At 40.3% G+C, this 19,651-nt stretch overlaps 1 protein-coding gene across 2 annotated transcripts in view; it reads left to right on the forward strand.

Moving 5' to 3' along the window:
* The window catches only part of SLC25A26 (solute carrier family 25 member 26), a 2,337,350-nt gene that overhangs the window by 1,259,401 nt on the left and 1,058,298 nt on the right, over positions 1 to 19,651 (forward strand). The gene's annotated exons all lie outside the window — the stretch shown is intronic.

Genomic DNA, 19,651 nt, shown 5'->3' on the forward strand with positions numbered 1-19,651 from the left:
AGTAACAGATAAAAAAACTTACAAAAGACTCAGAGGGATGTGGGTTCTAGGCTGGTGGGGTACTATCTATAATAAAAGTGCTTTATCAAGGTGCAAGTACTGTAGGAGCAAGTGCTAGGTTTTACAGATAGAGAATAGTCTACTTGGGAATCAAGTAGAGATGAACTTTTTAGTTATAGGATACGCTGGTTTGATCAGCAATACAGTTCGAGGAAGGTAGTTATAAGGGAAAATTTGAAGAGTGGAATTTAGGTAGCCCGAATAGTTTAACCTTGTTTAACCGCCGCTGCTCTTGTGTGCAACAGTGGCAACTCCGCGCTAACGCGCGTTTAGCGTGTTTTATATCAGGGGGCTGAAAGAAGCTAGGAACTGGCCCAAACGACCAATAGACTACAAGTTACTGGCTGAAACCTCACAAAACTGGACCAACAGGCAGCTCAGTGCTTCCCACTCCCACTGGTAAGCAAGGGAACTTCCTCTCTTCCAAATTAGGCAAAGAATCAGTAACAGGAACTACAAACAAAGTCCAGGGATCAGCAACTCTGAAACTGGACTACTCTAGCTCAGTAAGGCGGGAAAACAAGAGATATTTTTTTTTTTTTCAGAAAACAATGAGAAACAGAACAGTAGACACTATAAATGCTATAAATCGGCTATCACAGCCTACAGAAACAATTTGCAATAATTACAGATTTAAAAGTAACAAATTGAGATTTTCAAGTGCAATAACAAGATATATGCAAAAAACAATTACAATATATCAGCAAAGCAGGCGAAATACAGTCGCTAGGTAATTAGAAGTGGGAAAGCCACAAAAATATACTTAAATCAGGTAAATTCGCCTTTTTAGCTCTCTGAAGCTTGGATTACTCTGCTGGCCACCACGAGGATCTGTGCTGAGTAGGTACAAGCTGGAAAACGCGCGTTTAGCATGTTTTATATCAGGGGGCTGAAAGAAGCTAGGAACTGGCCCAAAATGACCAATAGACTACAAGTTACTGGCTGAAACCTCACAAAACTGGACCAACAGGCAGCTCAATGCTTCCCACTCCCACTGGTAAGCAAGGGAACTTCCTCTCTTCCAAATTAGGCAAAGAATCAGTAACAGGAACTACAAACAAAGTCCAGGGATCAGCAACTCTGAAACTGGACTACTCTAGCTCAGTAAGGCGGGAAAACAAGAGATATATATATATATTTTTTTTCCAGAAAACAATGAGAAACAGAACAGTAGACACTATAAATGCTATAAATCGGCTATCACAGCCTACAGAAACAATTTGCAACAATTACAGATTTAAAAGTAACAAATTGAGATTTTCAAGTGCAATAACAAGATATATGCAAAAAACAATTACAATATATCAGCAAAGCAGGCGAAATACAGTCGCTAGGTAATTAGAAGTGGGAAAGCCACAAAAATATACTTAAATCAGGTAAAGTCACTTTTTTAGCTCTCTGAAGCTTGGATTACTCTGCTGGCCACCATGAGGATCTGTGCTGACCAAAAGTTAAGGAAACTCTGACCAGAAGTGAGTAGGATGTCAAGACCCTATCTGCCATTGGAGATGCATTTCTCTACTCCTTAGCGAACCTACTCAAGAAATCAGAGGAGTGGGAGACTATGGTTCAGGAAATCCAAAGAGCCTTTCTATGACTCATGTGGCTAAGATTTCCCCCGGGGCAGAGTGGGAAACAATGGAAGGCACTGCCCTAGGGGCCAGAATGGACTGCAAAATCAGGGGTCCAGGGAATCCTCCTCTGGTACTTCCTATCAGCATCCCTGAACGGATGCCCGACTGTCTTTCTCTGGAGGCAGTCAGGAGGCGATTATCCCTACACCTACCAGCCTGGCAAATAATAACTTTGGACAAATGGGTGTTTGGAATAATATCCAGAAGCTACCATATCCCCTTGTTTGTGAACCCCAAACTTCAGAGAAAACTCCCACATGTTCCACCAATCAAAGGGAGGCAGCAGCTTTAGAAATCCAAGAGCTGCTAAACAAAAGAGTCATCCAAAAAGTCTTACCAGACCAGATAGGATCCGCGGTTTACTCGAGAGTCTTTTTAGTGCTCAAAAAAACAGGGGACTGGAGACCAATTTTCGATTTCAGCCGATTCAACAAATCAGTCCATACCAAATTCCAGATGGTTTCGGTACAAACCATACTTCCTTTCTTGGAAAAAGGAGACTGGATGTGCTCGATGGACCTCAAGGATGCTTATTACCACATAAAGATGAAGGAAAGCTCCAGAAGGTTTCTACGCTTCTGGCTAGGGGCCAGTCACTACCAATGCAGAGCACTGCCCTTTGGACTCACCACAGCCCCCCAGGGTGATTACCAAATGCACGGCAGCAGTTGTAGCTCATCTCAGACTGCATGGTGTTTGAGTATTCCAATATCTCGACAATTGGCTCCTCACTGCTACCACCAGGCATCACTTAGAAGTAGCAAGAGACTATACCCTGTCTGTTTGCACATCCCTAGGCATTTCAATAAATCTCAAAAAATCCCAACTACAACTTTCACAATGTTTGGATTTCATAGGGGTGTAACTATACTCTGTCTCAGGGATAGCTTCCCTAACGCCAGAAAGACTACTGAACATCAGAGCTCTGGTGAGACAGATCATTCAAAATGACAGAGTCCCAGCAAGATTAATTCTTCAAACCTTGGGTTCAATGGCAGCCCAGTCATTCTGGTTCCTCTAGCAAAATTGCACATGTGATTACTACATTGGTTACTAGCAGCACAATGTTCTCTAACTCTTCAGCCAATGTCTTACCAAATCTTAGTAACCAATCTCTGCAAACAAGACCTCAAATGGTGGCTTCATTCAGATCAGATTCTCCTGGGCTGGCCTTTCTCTCTACCTCATCCCCAAGCCATAGTGACCACGGAGGGTTCCCATGTAGGGTGTATGGGGGGGGCTATTATCTGGGAAAAACAGTTCAAGGCACACGGTCCCAATTGGAGGCCAACCTGCACATCAATGTTCTAGAGATGAGAGCAGTGCTATTGGCGTTGCAAGCATTCCAGAATTCCCTTCCTCTAGGAACAGTTGCAATTTAAACAGACAACATGTCAGTGGTGTGGTACATCAACAAACAAGGGGGAATCAAGTCATATCCACTATGTCGAGAGGCACTCAAGAGTGTGGAAATGGGCGATTTTTTTTCCAACCGCTTTCTCATAGCAACGCACATTCCGGGGAATTCAAATGAGATAGCAGACAAATTGAGCAGGACTATTCTCATGCCTCACGAGTGGTCCCTGAATCCAGTAGTAGCAAATGAGATTTTCCATCGATTGGGCCAACCTTGCTGCAACCTCTTTGCTTGTCCCTTGAACAACCAATGCAGAAGTTACTTTCCCCTAATCCCTCCACCAGGGGAGTCACCCAGGGATGCTCTTCTACACAATTGGCCGCCTGGTCTATTATATGCTTTTCCCCCAATTCCGTTAATCTCTCAGTTTCTGAAGAAAGCAAAAAGGACGAAGAATATCATAATCCTCATTGCCCCATTCTGGCCTCAACAAGTCAGATTCCCCTTCCTTTGGTCTCATCTGCTACAGAAACCATGGATTCTGGACCCGGTTCCAGACCTGCTTACTCACTCAGAAGGCATGGTTCACCCCAACTTGCAGCACCTCAAACTGATGGTGTGGTCTCTCCAAATCCATGATTGCCAGGCAAGCCTGTCTGTCATCACCCGTCCAACTTACTATTATTGCACACCACAAACGTACAACTAGAAAACTTCACCTGAGCAAATGGAGAAGATTTTCCATATGGGCTTTAAATAAGGGAGTTGATCCCTTCAATGCCCCAATTGAATACATATTGGACTTCTTGAATACTATCTTTGAGTCTGGTTCCTCTGCTTCCACTATAAAAGTTCAGTTGGCTACAATGTCTAATTTTCACTCTGCTTCCACTATAAAAGTTCAGTTGGCCACAATGTCTAATTTTCATACTGGGATAAATGACTCTTCAATAATGTCCCATAAGCTCTCCAGACCCTTCCTGAAAGGATTGCCCTTGCTAAGACCCACTGTTAAAGATCTGGTCCCTCCATGGGACTTGACAACAGTCCTACAAGCGTTAATCTAAAGTCCTTTTGGACCAGCTGATTCTTGTCAGTTAAAATTTTTGACTTGGAAGACTTTATTTCTAGTAGCCATCACCTCTGCAAGGAGAATCTCTGAGTTACAGGCTTTATCATGCAAATCTCCCTATTTATTTTTTCATAAAGGCAGAGTTCAACTTAGAATAAATCCTTCATTTCTTCCAAAAGTGGTTATTGAATCCAATATTAACCAGACCATACAGTTAGCAACCTTTTCCCCTAATTTTACCAATAAAGGACAATACGCTGTGTATTTGCTAGATGTTCATAGACAGTTGCGTCTTTGATCTCCACAAAACTAAATAATTCCGTAAATCAGACCAATTATTTGTGTCCTTCTTTGCCTTAAAAATGGGTTGTGCAGTCTCCAAAGTTACTTTGGCTAAGTGGTTAAGAGACTGTATTTCTTTCATCTGTCAATCTCAAGGACTTCAACTCCACAAAACAGTTAAAGCTCATTCTACGAGGGCTGTTGCCACATCAGAGTTTTTCATGCAAGAGCTTCTCTAGATGACATTTGTGCAGCAGCTACTTGGTCCTCTCACCCAAACCGTCATTGCACATTACAAACTAGATCAAATCTCAAGAAGTCGAGTATCCTTTGGCTCTATGGTGCTTCAGAATATTCTTCCGTGAAACCTCCCAAGGTACATAAGTTGCTGGGGGTTCTGTCCCACCATCAAGGATTAGGTGGAGATTAACAACATCAGAGAAAGAAGTTATATCTTACCATAACGTTCCATCTGTGTTGTTCATCTTCACCAATCCTTGACATACCCTCCCACTGTCCCCCATCCTAAAGCTCTTAGTAGGCCTCACTGATTCTGATCCAGTTTCTCATCAGGAATCCATAGATGGCCGTCTCCTTTGTGTATATCTCTATATGTATATTTGTATGATGATCTAAAATTTTTTGGCTATATTCTGCCATCTGGCAAACTCGATCTGAGGTAATCTCTGTGAGGAGCATTATGGGTAGAGCCGGGCTCAAGAGTTTGGAGAGCGTGAGCTGGAAAATAACGGCTGAGTTGGTTTTGAGGGTTTGGAACCGAACCACCGTCAAGGATTGGTGAAGATGAACAACACAGATGGAACGTTATGGTAAGACATAACTTTTTTTTGTTCCTTTTTTTGTTTTGTTACATTGCAGTGCCTACATTTCTTAAAACTGAAGAAGTAGAAAGAATGGGGAAAGAAAAAAGAAAAAAAAAAGGAGCAACTGTTTACATTAACATCCCCATTACACTTACATGTTTTCTCAGTTATTTTTATGGCATGCAAGGAAAAACTATGCACTATAAAAATAGTACCATTAAGAAAAAAAAATGTTTTACTTACTATTTACTTTCTCCCTCCTCTCTCACTCTCTCAATTTTTTTCCCAAATATTAATGACATGAAGTAGGGCATATGCTTTTAAGTCCCCTGCAGGTTTAACAAATTCAAGAGTTTAATATTTCCAGACTTTCTTGTTCTGTCATGTTTCCCAAATATAATTATTGCTTTGTATTTGCACATTTGTCAATTTCCAATTTACTGGTTTTATTTCTTTTCATCTTTATCTCCCAAGTCCTGTCTCTGCTTCATTTCCAACATACTCTCGATTCTTCTAGTCAACTTTTGTGCTTTTTTCCATCTCTCAAGCATTTTTTATTGAAACATTGTAAAAGGTTTCACTGGCACAGTCTCTCTATTGTCTTTATCACCAGAAGAACGAGAAGCATAATATCCTTCTGTTTCACAGCTCACATTTTGTTGGACACATTTTTGCATTTCCCCCTTAGCACGTATTTCAGCAAAACATTATTTGGTCCCTCTAGAGAAGAATATTTTAAAGATAGCTGGGTCCAGCAGTTTGAATCTCATGCCTGCTTCTTGACATTGCCTGAATAGTGGAATAAATTTACTCCTCTTCTGCCTGGTATGCAATGAATAATAATTCTCCACAAACACACTGCTATCCCTCACTTTTAGTATTTTGTCTTTCTGCCATAATTTTGTCAGAATCTAGTCCTGCTGGTAGGATTGCATCTTTACTATTTAAGGTCTACGGTGCTTTCTTGTAGCCAGGATTGGTGCGTACACATGATGTGCACTTTCAATTAAGAACTCTTGCTGTGAAATACTGGTCCAGTTGCTTATTTGTGCTTTCTTAAAATTCATACAGGGTCCAAGGCACGAATTGCATTAGTATCCATGAAAGTTTGTTCATTAACAGTCTCAGAAAACAAGGTTGTACGAGAACCAACAGATGGTAATGGAAAAGTAGAATCACTGGTTGTTAAAGCAGAACGTTCTCTTTTTCATATTTTATATACTGTTTTATATATACATTTCATAACATATTTATTCCACTATTCAGGCAATATTTTTTTTTCATGTATTTGAATGTTATGTGCCTTTTAAATGTTAAAGGTTTTTGAAAATGTCATGTGGTTTTACATCTGACACCTAACCAGTATTTTACTCATGTGACCAATGTTCTAGTATTTAAATTGAAGGTTTGAATTGTGATTCTAGATTTGCCTAAGGAAGCAATTTTGCGGTGAAAGTTTTAACTTGCAGCAATAAATTTTGTTTTGCAGTAATACATTTGGATTTGGACTGAACTTGTGCATGGTTTACAGCGGTTCTGTTTTACTTTACTGTTTGGATATTTTGGCACCACTGTATTTGCCTTTACTTTGGCTGTTTTACTCTTGTTTTTGTACTGCAATATCCTTGCAAACTACTTCAGTCAGGTTTGGCCTACTCTTCTATAAAAGTTGACCTCCCAGCCATCAATGCCTGCCTCCCTCTTAATCCTTCACGTATGGCTAGATTGGAAGACAAGCTTTTTCTCAGGGGAGTCCTGCTTCTTAACCCACCAAGAAAACCCACCTCAGCCCCTTGGGATCTCAATTTTGTGCCAGAAAAGCTTACATTGCCTCCCTTTGAAGCGGCATCTTCCGTTTCTCTAAAATTCTGTACTTGGAAACTGTCCTCCTCTTGGCTCTCAACTGTGCTAAGAGAGTTTCTGACTTACATGCCATCATAGCTATTCCCCTTTTCTTATTTTTCACAAGGACAGAGTGACTGTCAGAGCACAGCTAATTCATCCATCAAGCCTAAGGTAATGAATGAGCTGTGCCTCAATTAGGTTATTTACCTACCCACGTTCTTTCTTAATCCCCAAAATACGGAGGAAGGAATCTTAACATTGTCTGGACATTCATAGGCAACTCAGATATTATCTATCTAAAACAAAATCCTTCATGATGACCAGCTATTTGTATCTTTTATGAGCCCTAAGCTGGGTCGGCCTGTCTCCAAACAAACTATTGCAACTTGGATCTTGAAGGCTATCTCCTTCTGCTACTTCACTATGGTAAGCCCTTGCCTTCCTACCCAAAAGCTCATTCCACTAGGACAGTAGCTTCCTGAGGGACTTTTCACATTGGAGCAAATACCAGTTCTATCTTGGAAACTGCCACTTTGTCTTTTGTACACTTTTTTGCCAAGCACTGCACAATTGATGCTTTGTCCAGGTCCAGGACAGCCTTTGCTAGGTCATTCATGTCCAGACTGCTAGACCATTCTTCTACTCAGTAGCCAACTACCCTTCCTACCTTCTTCAGCTCTGGGAATCACCCATATGTCAGAAATACTCAGCAGTGATTTCAGTCAGGACATAATGCAGCTGTGCAAGATCTTAGCATAACAGTGGATGTCCTGCTGATCACTGTTGCAGTGTTCCATTCCACCATCCATCCTTTCTTCTCTGCCTTACTTCACCCTTCCTTTTCTTCTCCATCTCTGCTTTAACTTCTGCTCTGCTACATGGGAATGGGGTAGTTTACTTACCTATTCGTGCTACACCCCTCTTAGCTGACCAGTCTCCTGTCTCAGTTATCTTCAGGCTGCTGTTTTGACAGTAGTCTGAAGATCCGTACTCATATGTGTGTTTGTATACCCCTGTGCTTACGAGCTGAGGTCATGCATTGGATGTACAACCTCAGGAAGGTAAAGGTTTGGTATCCTGGCCAGACGTCATCAGTGACTACCCACATGTCAGGAATGCTGCAACAGTGATCAGTTGGACACCTGCTCTAATAGTATCTTCTTACACAACTATACTTATTGTAGTCTGACTTTATGTTTAAAACCTGAGCTGTGTAATTAAAAACAGTTAATGTCTTATTACTTAAGAATATTTTGTATTTTTGAAACAGGCAGAAGAAAAAAGCTTGACATTACCAGGAAAGATTGCTTATTAGCCTTATCTTTGAAGTCTACTTAAACTGTGTTTACTTATTGTAGTAATTCAAGATTTTGCAACTGAGTATATTCTGATGGATGCCTGGATGTCCAAGTTTTCTTGAGAAGCTGAAACACTGCAATTACTTGGCATTTCTCTTAAGTTTTAAATTTTGCAATCAAACTTTATTTGCCACCTGCTATAATATGCTGCTCTAGCCAGATTTTATGTTATAAATGTTAATGTTACCATAATAAGACACAGACAAGCATGTTATTATTTTACAGACTGAACAGATGGTAATATAATGATTTTTGTAATATACAGCATCATATGTTCCTGCAGTTCCCCTGTATTATGTTAATGTATGAAAGATGCAATGAAATCTTTATTAAAGTTTTGTACATATATGGGTTTAGCCTGCAAGTGGTTTTAGACAATCCATGCTTACATTTCCCAGGAACACTAATATAATGGCATATATTCAAGTCTATAAATGTTTAGTCTTAAACTGTTATCAGACTATTATCTTCTTAAAATTAAAAAATGTAAATAAAAGCATTCTGTAAAGTAGATTCACATTTTCTTTCATTTCACAGCTGAATTCATCATCTGCTTTTCTAGTAGTGCTGAGCAAGTATAGAAATGATACTTCAGCAAAATATATTCATGAGTTAAAATTCAAGTTTTAATGCAAGTTTTATTTGTTGGCAGAAACTAGTGTACATATGCTGAACACATTTGCAGTGTGCTGTTTGCTCATTTATACATAAATACCATAGTCTGGCCTGAAGCTGAAACCCTTGTCTCTTGACTATTTCTATGGCAAATAACAAACTGGTCATAAATTTAGCTGATTTTTATGTCAGCACACCAGCTGTAGATTGCTCTAGCTATGAAAGGATTATCTTAGAAAACTATGCAATCTTTGTATTTTTAAGGCTGTAGATGTATTTTCTTAAAACTCTGATCACTGTTCATCCTTGTATATGACATTCATGTATCATTTGAAAAAGTAAGTTTCAGTTGTGTTTTTGCTATGAACAGTTTATTTTGTATATGGTAAGTGAATACATTAAATATTATTAGTATTAGCTTCTACTACCAGAGTAAAGCAATATTACAGTTTAGTACTTGACATTGTAAGCTGGATTTGTCTGATGCATATCCAGGTAGGTTAGCCAAAAAGACTGACTGGAAATCTGAGGTAGGTTAAAAAATAGGAAAAGGAGAACAAAAAATACTTCTCTTGGCTTGTCTTGGTTCTTCACAAACATTTTCACAAGAGGTAGGTTAAAAAATAGGAAAAGGAGAAAAAAAATACTTCTCTTGGCTTGTCTTGGTTCTTCACAAACATTTTCACAAGGGACCTTTTACCTTTCCATGTTGTTAATGCTAGTGTCTGCTTCCAGAATCTTAGCACTTGAGGAATGTTGCGAGGAGTGAATACCATATGGATTTTTCATTGCTTACACATCTGTGCCTTTCTCAGATGGCATAATGGAGTTGTATATTTTTGTTACATGATAAATACAGATTACCTTGTTCTTGAGTTTCATATACTAATTTAATTGATATTGTACATTGTTTTAAGTGACACTTCTTTTCCTGCATGTTGTTTTTAACTTTGTGTAAAGAGAGACAGGTAATAGCTTTAACATTGTTTGAAGCTGTTTTTAATGGTAAACATCATATTAAGCTTGACCATGATCATAATAGAAAAAGCTGAAAGGATGTCCTCCAAATGTCAATTACTTCATAGATGCAAAAGATTATCATGGTATATGAACAGCTAAGTAATGAATGTAGGCGAAGAAAGATGAATCTGATTAAATGTATGTATTTAGTACATCACATGTAATTTGAGAACACGCGAGAAGTGAAAACAACAGCAACAGTAATAAATGAAAAATAAACTTCTGTAAAACTATATATTTTGGATTCTTAGGTGCCTCTGCATCTTGAAACAACAGTGTGTGCCTTTGTAAATATAGGTTCATACTAGGCTATCTGCCGTGGGGCATTTATAAGCCTAGCCCAAGTGTGTTTGGCTTTTGCCACCCTTTGATTTGAGTTTACTGTGCCCTTTTTAAGGTTAATTTACTGTGTCTCTGTCTAGTAGTGACACAGACGTAATCCCCGGGGTAAACCTACAATCCCCCATCCACTCATCAAGATTCCTCTTGAAGAGAGTCAGTGAGGGGCTCTGCCTAACATGGACTGGGATTCTATTCCAGGGTGAAGGGAGCCTCTGGGTTATGAATCTGTCCCTCCAGCATGTTCTATTTATTTCTATGCTGAGGTTCAAGTCCTTCGAGCATGTGGCTCTAAGGGATTTGGATTTTCTGAGGTGGAGCATGTCCATTAATTCTGGGTTGGACATAGCTTTATATGTCAGGCATAGACTGCCTCGAAATAGGCAGTATGCAACTGAGTAGAGCTGGAGTTTTTTTTAACCGAGCAGCATATGGCATCTGTTTGAGTCCCTTGATCCTCTTTGTGAGGTACTTTTGGGGTCTTTCTAGTTGCAGCAGGTGTCGGGTAAGGTACATCCCAAAAGGGGCATTGTATTCTATTATGGGCCTGTTGAGGGATGAATAAAGGGGCACGATGACCTCCCTTGATCTAGATGTGAATCCTTTCATGATAAGGTGGGCTATGTAGAAAGTCTTTCTAACCACTTTGGCAATGTGGTTGTCAAAGGAGAGATTACTATCAACTTGGGTCACCAGGTCCCTAATTACTTCCTCTGTACTTAATAGGTTACCACCTATGTGGTAATTTGTGGGCACTTTGTTTTTGCCAAAGGGTATGACTATACACTTTTTGGCATTTAGCTTTAGACCATGGCTCTGGCACCAGTTATCCGTCTCTGTGAGACCTTTTTGAAGGATGCTCGTGTCAGCTGGAGAGTCAGTTATGGCACCCAGTTTGCAGTCATCTGCGAACTTGGTCAGCCACAGTCCTCCCGTGTGAGCCTGTACCTCGGAAAAATATATACCAAACAAGAGTGGTCCCAGGACTGAGCCTTGTGGGACACCACTTGTAACTAGTTTCGAGTCTGACATGGCTCCAGCAACTCTGACTCTGTGGGTTCTGTCTTTGAGCCAGTTTGCAACCCATCTTGTGACATAGGGGTTTATATTTAAGCTGGATAGCTTATCTATGATGCCCGAGTGGGGTATTGTGTCAAAAGCCTTTGCGAGGTCCAGATAGGCTGTGTGAACTACCTTCCCTTCATCTATGGCCTTGGTGACTGTTTCAAAGAAGTCGATCAGGTTCAAGAGGCAGGATCTGCACTTGACAAAGCCGAATTGGGTAGGATCTAGTGTCTGTAGGTCCCCAATGTCTTTGTTTATGAGTTCCATGATGATCCTCTCCATAGCCTTGCAGACTAGGCTAGTCAGGCTTATGGGGCGATAGTTTCCAGGGTCCGTTGAGGCACCAGCTTTGTGGAGAGGGACCACTGTTGCTGTACGCCATTCTTTGGTACATATCCTGTAGTAAGGCTGAGATTGTACAACAGTTTTATGTGAGGGTTTAGTTCCTCTTGGAGTTCATGTAGGACGCAACCTGGGACACCGTCTGGTCCCATTGAAGCAGTGTTTTTTGCTTTGGAGAGGGCGGCTTCCACCTGAGCATCTGAGATTTTAGGGAGGCTGTACGCTGCTCGGATAGATATTTGCTCTTTTGGGGAGGGGGGGGATGCACTAAACCTGTCTGCCAGGATGTTGGCAATGTCTGTGGGTTCAGTGTATTTTTTTGTCATTTAGAATCAACCCTGAGCATATCTGGGAGTTGCATCCCAGGTTCCTAACATAGCTAAAAAAAGCCTTGTGATTGTCTTTAGTGTCCTGTGCAATTTTTCTCTCGAAGCTGGCCTTGGAGGATTTTATGAGGGATCACAATTTTTTGCTAGTACTGATCAGGGATGCCTTCCCTTTTAGGGATTTTGCTTTATCATGTAGTAGCTTCCTCCTTCTGTTGTACAGCTTATTTATGGCTGGGGTCCACCAGACTGGATGCCTGCCTTTGGACGATTGGGTCTTGGTTTTGTTTGGGATAGCATGATCCATGCATTCCTAGAGGTGTCCATAGAATGCATTTATATAGGATTATGCAGTTTGGGCCGTAGTTTCCACTGGCCCGGGGGCCTTGAAGGATTCCACCCCAGTTTTGAGAAGTGTGAAGTTCGCTTTTGAAAAGTTTTTCACTGTGGTTTTCTGGGCTGGGGGTGGGGTCGGGTTGAGGATATCCAGTGAGATTAAATTATGGTCTGATCTTACCAATGAGGGGTTTACTTCTGGTATGGAGCATAGAGTCCCCATGTTGGTAATGATCAGATCGAGTATGTTTTCCCCTCTTGTGGGAGTGGTGACTAGTTGTTCCATAGCATTTCAGTTTATAAATTCAAGGAACCTTTGGGCTAGGGTGTTGGGGCTTGAGTAATGCTCCCAGTCTATGTTTGGGTAGTTGAAGTCACCAAGTATAATGGTGTTTGGAGAGATCTTCATGTTCTCCAATGTTTTCAGGAAAGCCGAGTGGGATTCCTGATTTTGAGAGGATGGTCTGTAGCAGGCTATAAACTGAAAGCAGTTTTGCCCACTGTTAGTTGCACATGGATGGTCTCCGATGCTTTGTGTAACACTACTAACATGGAGGTGTGGGTATCCTTGATAAATATGGATACTCCCTCTCCTTTTCTGGTTTGGTCTGAGATTTGGGGCCGAAAAGCATGATAATGAGGTATAACCTGGTAGTGCTGGGGTGCTCTCTGGAGCCTTGAACCAGGTTTCTGTCACTGCACAGATATCGATGTTTTCCATACTGAGGAGAGCTTAGAGTGCGTGCATCTTGAGGTTTAGACTTCTGGCATTTAGCAGCATTACCCTTAGTTTCTTGTTCATTGTGTTGCCTATGGAGGTGGGTTTGTCTTTTGAGCTTTGCCTAAAAAAGGCACTATGGAGGTGGCAAGAGCCTTTGCCAATATCCAAAAGCCCAGGGGTGACAGGTGCAAGGCGTCCCTAGTGAAGCAACATGGCTTGTCGAGCATGTCATCCCAGGCTGACAGACACTGGATCCCCTTTGAATGACACCAAAATTTTAGCCAACTGTTAAAATCAATCATTTTATCTTTATATTGTGGCATCATTCTAGGCGAGGGTAAGATGCTGCTCAAGGTCAGGGTCATACCAGCCTGGGCTGCATGATCAGAGAGCTCCTCTATGTCTCTTTTCATGTAGTCGAGGGAGGTACATCTCAGGTCATTCACACCAGCATGTACTATGACTGAGTCATATGTGTACTTGCTTTGGAGTGACCTGAGTGCTTGCGTTATGTGGCGGATCCTAGCGCCCGACAGGCAGCTCACTGTGACCTTCTCTTTCTTCAGCCTGGTGAGCAGAACGTCAGTGTGTCTGACTATCGAATCACCTATTACGAGTGTATCAGGTGTGTTATTCAGTCTTAAGGGCTGTAACTGTTTGGCACACTGACTTTGTGAGCTATGTGTTGCACGTGTTTTGTTTTGGGGTAGCGTTTGCTTGGATGTCTGCTTTGGAGGTCTCTGCTGCTTAGGCAGATTTTTATTTAGAGCCTCTGAGTATGTTTTTGTGTGTTTATGTGTTTGGTTTGCTGTTGTGGTAGGACTATGTGAGACTGGATTTGTGTTTTGTGAAGCTACCTTCTCCTCCTGACTGGTTACACCAGTTCTGAGTTGAGAGAGCTCAGCCTCCAGTTTGGCTATATGGTTGCATCTCTCACATATATTTGAACCTGTTTGGAGGAGGAGAGGGTTGTCCGTGTACATGAGACAGTTGTAACATTGCCTCAAGATTCCTAGATTCACCAGCTGGACTGGAGAGGAAACCATTAACTGACCTTTGGGCATGCTAGAGTAGTATAGGGAACTCTTTTATCACTGAATTAAAAAGGACCAATAGGGGACAAGGTAATTGTAGAGAGTATATGAGGATGTGTAGTGCTTTTAGTTTATTAGTGCTAAATTGTAAGATTGCTTATTTGTGCAAGTGCAGGGCCTTAGATTGAGAATAGGGTGTTTAATTTGAGAGATAGAGCAGTTCTAAGGGAAAAAGTGAAGAGCAGACCTTGTGGAGCCGGGAAAAGTGTAAACCCGATTAAGCGGTGCTGCCTGATGCTGCGCTATGCTGTCAGCAAAGCAGCTAAAGCGGGTTTTTATGTAGGGAACTTCAAAGAGCTAGAAATGGCCCAAAACGGCCAATTACTACAAGATTCTTGTGCTGAGGTCACTCCTTCAGGGACAGATAGGCTGCTCAAGGCTCCCCGCTCCCACTGGTGAGCAAAGAAACTTCCTTCTATCCAAGTAAGGGAATGGGCAACACAGGAATTATTCAAAAGTCCAGAATACAGCAAAGCCTGTATAAGGGACTATTCTAGGTTAGGAAAGGCGGGAAACAATGATTTTTTTTGTTTTTTTTTCTTTTTCAGGAAAACAGCAGGAGAATTACAGTAAATTTAAAGCACAGGCTAGCACACTTGAGTGAGCAGCCTCAACAGTTAAATACAACAAATAAACTTTTTTAAAAAAAGTGCAGGTATTTCAAAACACAAAAACAAGCTTAGAACAGATAAATCAACAGTTTAAACTCGCTTTTCGGCGAGGAAAGGCGGTCGCACAAGTAGTAGCAGAAAGATTATACTTATATCTTGAAAGCAGTCACTCTTTTTGTTTCTCTGCTACTAGCACCACTCTGCAGGACCACGAGGAGCTGTTGCTGAGTAGGATAAGCGAAAAACATGTGTCTGCATGTGCGTAACATATAGATAGAAGATAGATGAAGACAGATAAACGGTGTCATTGATTACATTGGATATGCATATGGTTGAAAATTGTTCTTTCTGCATTATATCAAAGTTCATAACATTGATACATGCAGATGACTGACCATGCGAGTCTAAGTTTTAGTAGCGCGAGTGTATCTTTCTTTTAGATTAACTTATACTGCTACTGAGCTTCCATTTGTGTTGTTTGGGGGAATTTGCCTTTTTCCTCAAAGCTGTGCTTTCTCGGAGGTGGTATATTTAATGTACCAGGGATGTGCAGTGCAGAGGGCCTGCTTTCCTGCCCAAAATAAGTTTAGGTGCGTTTAAATTGTTTCATTCAGTTTAATTTCACCAAATCTTTTTTGAGTTTCTTATGCCATGATGGTGTTGGACCCTATTCCTAAGTAAATATATGATTAAAGTTCATCAAATTAGCATTGTTTTAAGCTTTGATGTTAACAAAAAGTGCTTTTCGCAGCATTCTCTATAGTGCTTTGTGTATCAGGCTTCCAATGCTTCTCAGCTACTTCAGTATTGCAATGTTTGTAGATCCCCAGTGCAACAGTATTGCCACATTATCATGCCTTTTAATGTACAGGCCATCTGCCATTAGTGTGTCTCACCCAGCAACGAGATGTGCAGACCTATTCATGTAATCAGTTTTGAGGAGGCCCATACCTCCTTCAGAATGGGGAATATATAATCTTGGTATACACTGATTTTTATAAATCATTTGATAAGCATGAAGCATTTTGTTTGTTTTCCTGTCCAACTGATCCATTACCTTTTGGGGAAAAGTCAGTCACTCCAAAACTGTAAGTTAGAACAGGAAGAGTAAATTGGTTCTGAATGTCTGAGCTGTTTTCGGTATTGATTTTAGTCTTCTAAAGTCTTCCTTGCTAAGTTTTATTCATATTTGTTCTTGTTTTATTGTTGACCTTCCATCAATTCCGAAATAGTTATACACTCCCTCCTGCTCAAATTCTTTTATATCACATTCCTGTCCCAGACTGATATTTTCTTGTTGCTAGTATTAAAGGTTGCTTTTGCACATTTAGCAAGACCAAATTACATTCTTATATCATCTGAGAAAGTTTTGACTACTTGCAGTTGTGCTTTCAGTTTCTCATCTGACAAACTGTACAGTTTTAAATCATCCATAAAAGGAAAATAGGATGTCTTTACACTTTGTTGTTTTCTGGGAGCCACATTGTAACCATGACCTAATCTGTTAAGTAGACAGCTTAATGGGTTAACGGCAAGAAAAAAGAGCAGTAGTGACAGAGTCACCCTGGAATATCCCCTCTGAATTTTTATTTCTGGGATAATAATTTGTCCTTTATCATGGCTTAGCTGCATAGTGGTTTGCTACTGTTTCTTGGTCAGTGGAATGTAATTGATCAGTTTAAGATGTGTCTTATACATTTGCACACTTTTATCCATGAATGTGGGATGCTGTCAGATGCTTTTTTGTAGTCTTTCCATGCTATACTTACATTCTCCCCCCCCCCCGTTTATAGTTCTCCATTATGACATTCTTTAATAACAAATTATCCTTTATTCCATATGACTTTCTCTTGTTATTCTTTTTGTTCTAGTGCCATGGTTGAGTTTTCCTCTAAATGACTATAAACTCAGTCGGCATCAGTTCCAGTGTATAGTTTATACATCATTGGAAGGCAAGTAACTGATCTATAGTTTTTAGGATATCTTGCAGGTTCGCTCTTAAGGAAGAGTATCATTTTTCCAGTTGTTAATCAGGTTGGTGTCTGTTTGGGATGCTCATATAAATTCTTAGTCATGGCTAAGTCATCATGTAAAGATGTTAATACTTTCAGCCAGACGTTGGGTACTGCATCTGTGCCTTGGGTTTTCCAATTAGAGCTTTTCTTAATTTTGTTTAAATTTTTCTAGCTGTTACTTCATCCCATTTCATATTTCTTCTATCCATTCAACATCTTTGTTATGTTCTACAGGAGAATCTTCATAGATATTTCTACAAAATGTGTTTTTCTTCTTTTCTTTGTGGTGTTTCTATTCCTTTTGCCATGTTTTCCCAATTCTCTAAAAAACTGTCATGGGTCATCAGTAAATTGCTTATTTTGTACTTTTCCTTTATATTTATCTGCATATCTTTTAAGTTTTTCTGCCTGTGCTGATATCTTTAGTTTATTATTTGCAATAATCCAATAAAATACACCCGGACAAGTGCTTAGAATACAAAACCACCAACAAAAAACACAACAGAGCACTCAAAGAGGGGGATCGATCACTCTTGTATAATATCAGGAACTTTATTCAATCGATAAAATAAACGCTTTAACTTAAATCACCACGTTTTTGTCTTGTAGTTACCAGACTTCATCAGATAATCACTTATTGTTAACAGCATCAATTTATACTTGGAAGACACCAATGCAATGCTTTAATCAATTAACATTTAAAAGTAAAACAACATTCATTATATGTGCAAACCTCATTCTAAAAAAATTACCTTCTCAAATGGTCTGAGATTATTTTAAACAACAAAGTATATTAAGAATATATTGAAATACTCCGACTAACTCTTAAAAAATATATCCAATGTTAAAAAACAAATTATTTTAAATACTTATAAATATTATATTGAACTAAAAGCTACTAGTCCAGGTACAGATTTGCGGTATCCAGGACTCTTTGTAAGCTTCTGAACCCCCCAAGCCTTTCTGTGTTGGAGGGAAGCCTTCTAGCTTATCAGTGGGAGTGATAAGCATTAGGTAGCCTATCTACCACAAGAGGAGTGGTTCTGGCCCAGAAATTGTAGTTTATTGGCCGTTTGGGCAGTTTTTTCCATCTCTTTCAACTTTCTGGTTTTAAAGCCCATGTTTGCACTTGATCCCCACCTTTCCCATAACTAGTCTAGTCCAGGTACAAATTTGCTGTATCCAGGACTGTTTGTAAGCTTCTGAGCCCGCCAAGCCTTTGTGTTGGAGTGCAGCCTTCTAGCTCATCAGTGGGAGTGGTAAGTACTAGGTAGCCTGTCTACCACAAGAGGAGTGGTTCTTGGCCCAGGAATTGTAGTTTATTGATCATTCAGGAAGTTGTCCATCTGTTTCAACTTTCTGGTTTAAAAGACCACATCAGCACTTGTTTCCCATCTTTCCTGTAACTAGCCTACTGGAAAGCACTAGAAAGCCTTAAACTGATACAAGCCTTCTAGCTTAAAAGAGAGACTTTGGAGTGATTATCAGTTTTCTGTATTTTCTTGCTGTACTTAACTGTTTTCCGCCTAAACGCTGATTTTTCCAGCACTTATTGTGATTTAAAAGCTTGTTTTTTTCACATATTGTGCTTATTTGATTGCCTGCACTTTTAAAAAGTTCTTTTTTGTTTAAATAAATTGTTTAACTTTTGTAGGCTACACACTAAAGTGCAATAGCCCTTTCTGATCGCTTGTAGTCATTTAAAGCTGTTTTAAGTGTACTTTTTACTGTTCTTGCCTTATCTTTTCAAAAAAAAATTCTTATTTCCCACTTTTCTAAGCTAGTATAGTCCAGTTTTCAGGCTAGTGCTGAATTCAGAGCTGTGTTACAATTTTCTGAGTTTCCCATACCTTACTTGGACAGCGGGAAGTTTCTCTATTCACCTGTGAGAGAGGAGAACTTTGAGCAGCCATCTGTCCCTGGAGGAGTGGCTCCAGCCCAGAAGTTAGTAGTTTAAAAACCACGTTTGCACGGTTTTGTGCGCTGGGCAGCACTGCTTAGCTAGGGTTAAATTATTCCCGGCTCCACTAAGTCTCCTCTTCAATTTTTCACTTGAAACTAGTCTAACTCTCAACCTAAACACTCAAAAAGCATCCTACAGTCCAGCACTTGCTCAGACCTAATAGCAAGCACTAATATACCCTGACACTTGACTGCCCAGTAGGGCAAGGCTCTTTATCCACCCCTCACCAACCAAGCGATTAAGCAGCTCACCCTACTATATAGGCATGACCAAAGGGCAACTTCAAGTGTACTCTGCAGTCCATCTGGTGAATCTGGGTATCCAATGTTACAACTGCCTCATGTACACAGACAGCCCTCTCCTCCTACCACAAAACACTAACATATGCGAGAAATGCAATTATACAGCCAAACTGGAGGCTAAGGTCTCTCCACCCAAGACTGGAACAGACAATCATGAGGAGAAGGTTAACACTTGCACCACACCTCCAACCTCACATAGACCTGCTAAACCAGCACTGGCAAAAAATACACATAAATACACAAAATCATACTCGGAGGCTCTAAATAAAAACCTGCAAAAGCATCAGAGAGCTCCAAAGCAGACACCCACAAAACCTGCACCTCCCGTCACAAACCAGACAGCACATAAAACACAAAATAAATATGCCGCACAATCACAGCCCTTAAGGCGAAATAACATACCTAACACACTAGTAATAGGTGACTCAATAGTCAGGCACATTGATGTCCCACTCACTAGGCTGGACAAG

This window comes from Protopterus annectens, chromosome 7.part0 (genome assembly GCF_019279795.1).
Source record: "Protopterus annectens isolate FY-2018-M chromosome 7.part0, PAN1.0, whole genome shotgun sequence".
Lineage (NCBI taxonomy): Eukaryota > Metazoa > Chordata > Ceratodontiformes > Protopteridae > Protopterus > Protopterus annectens.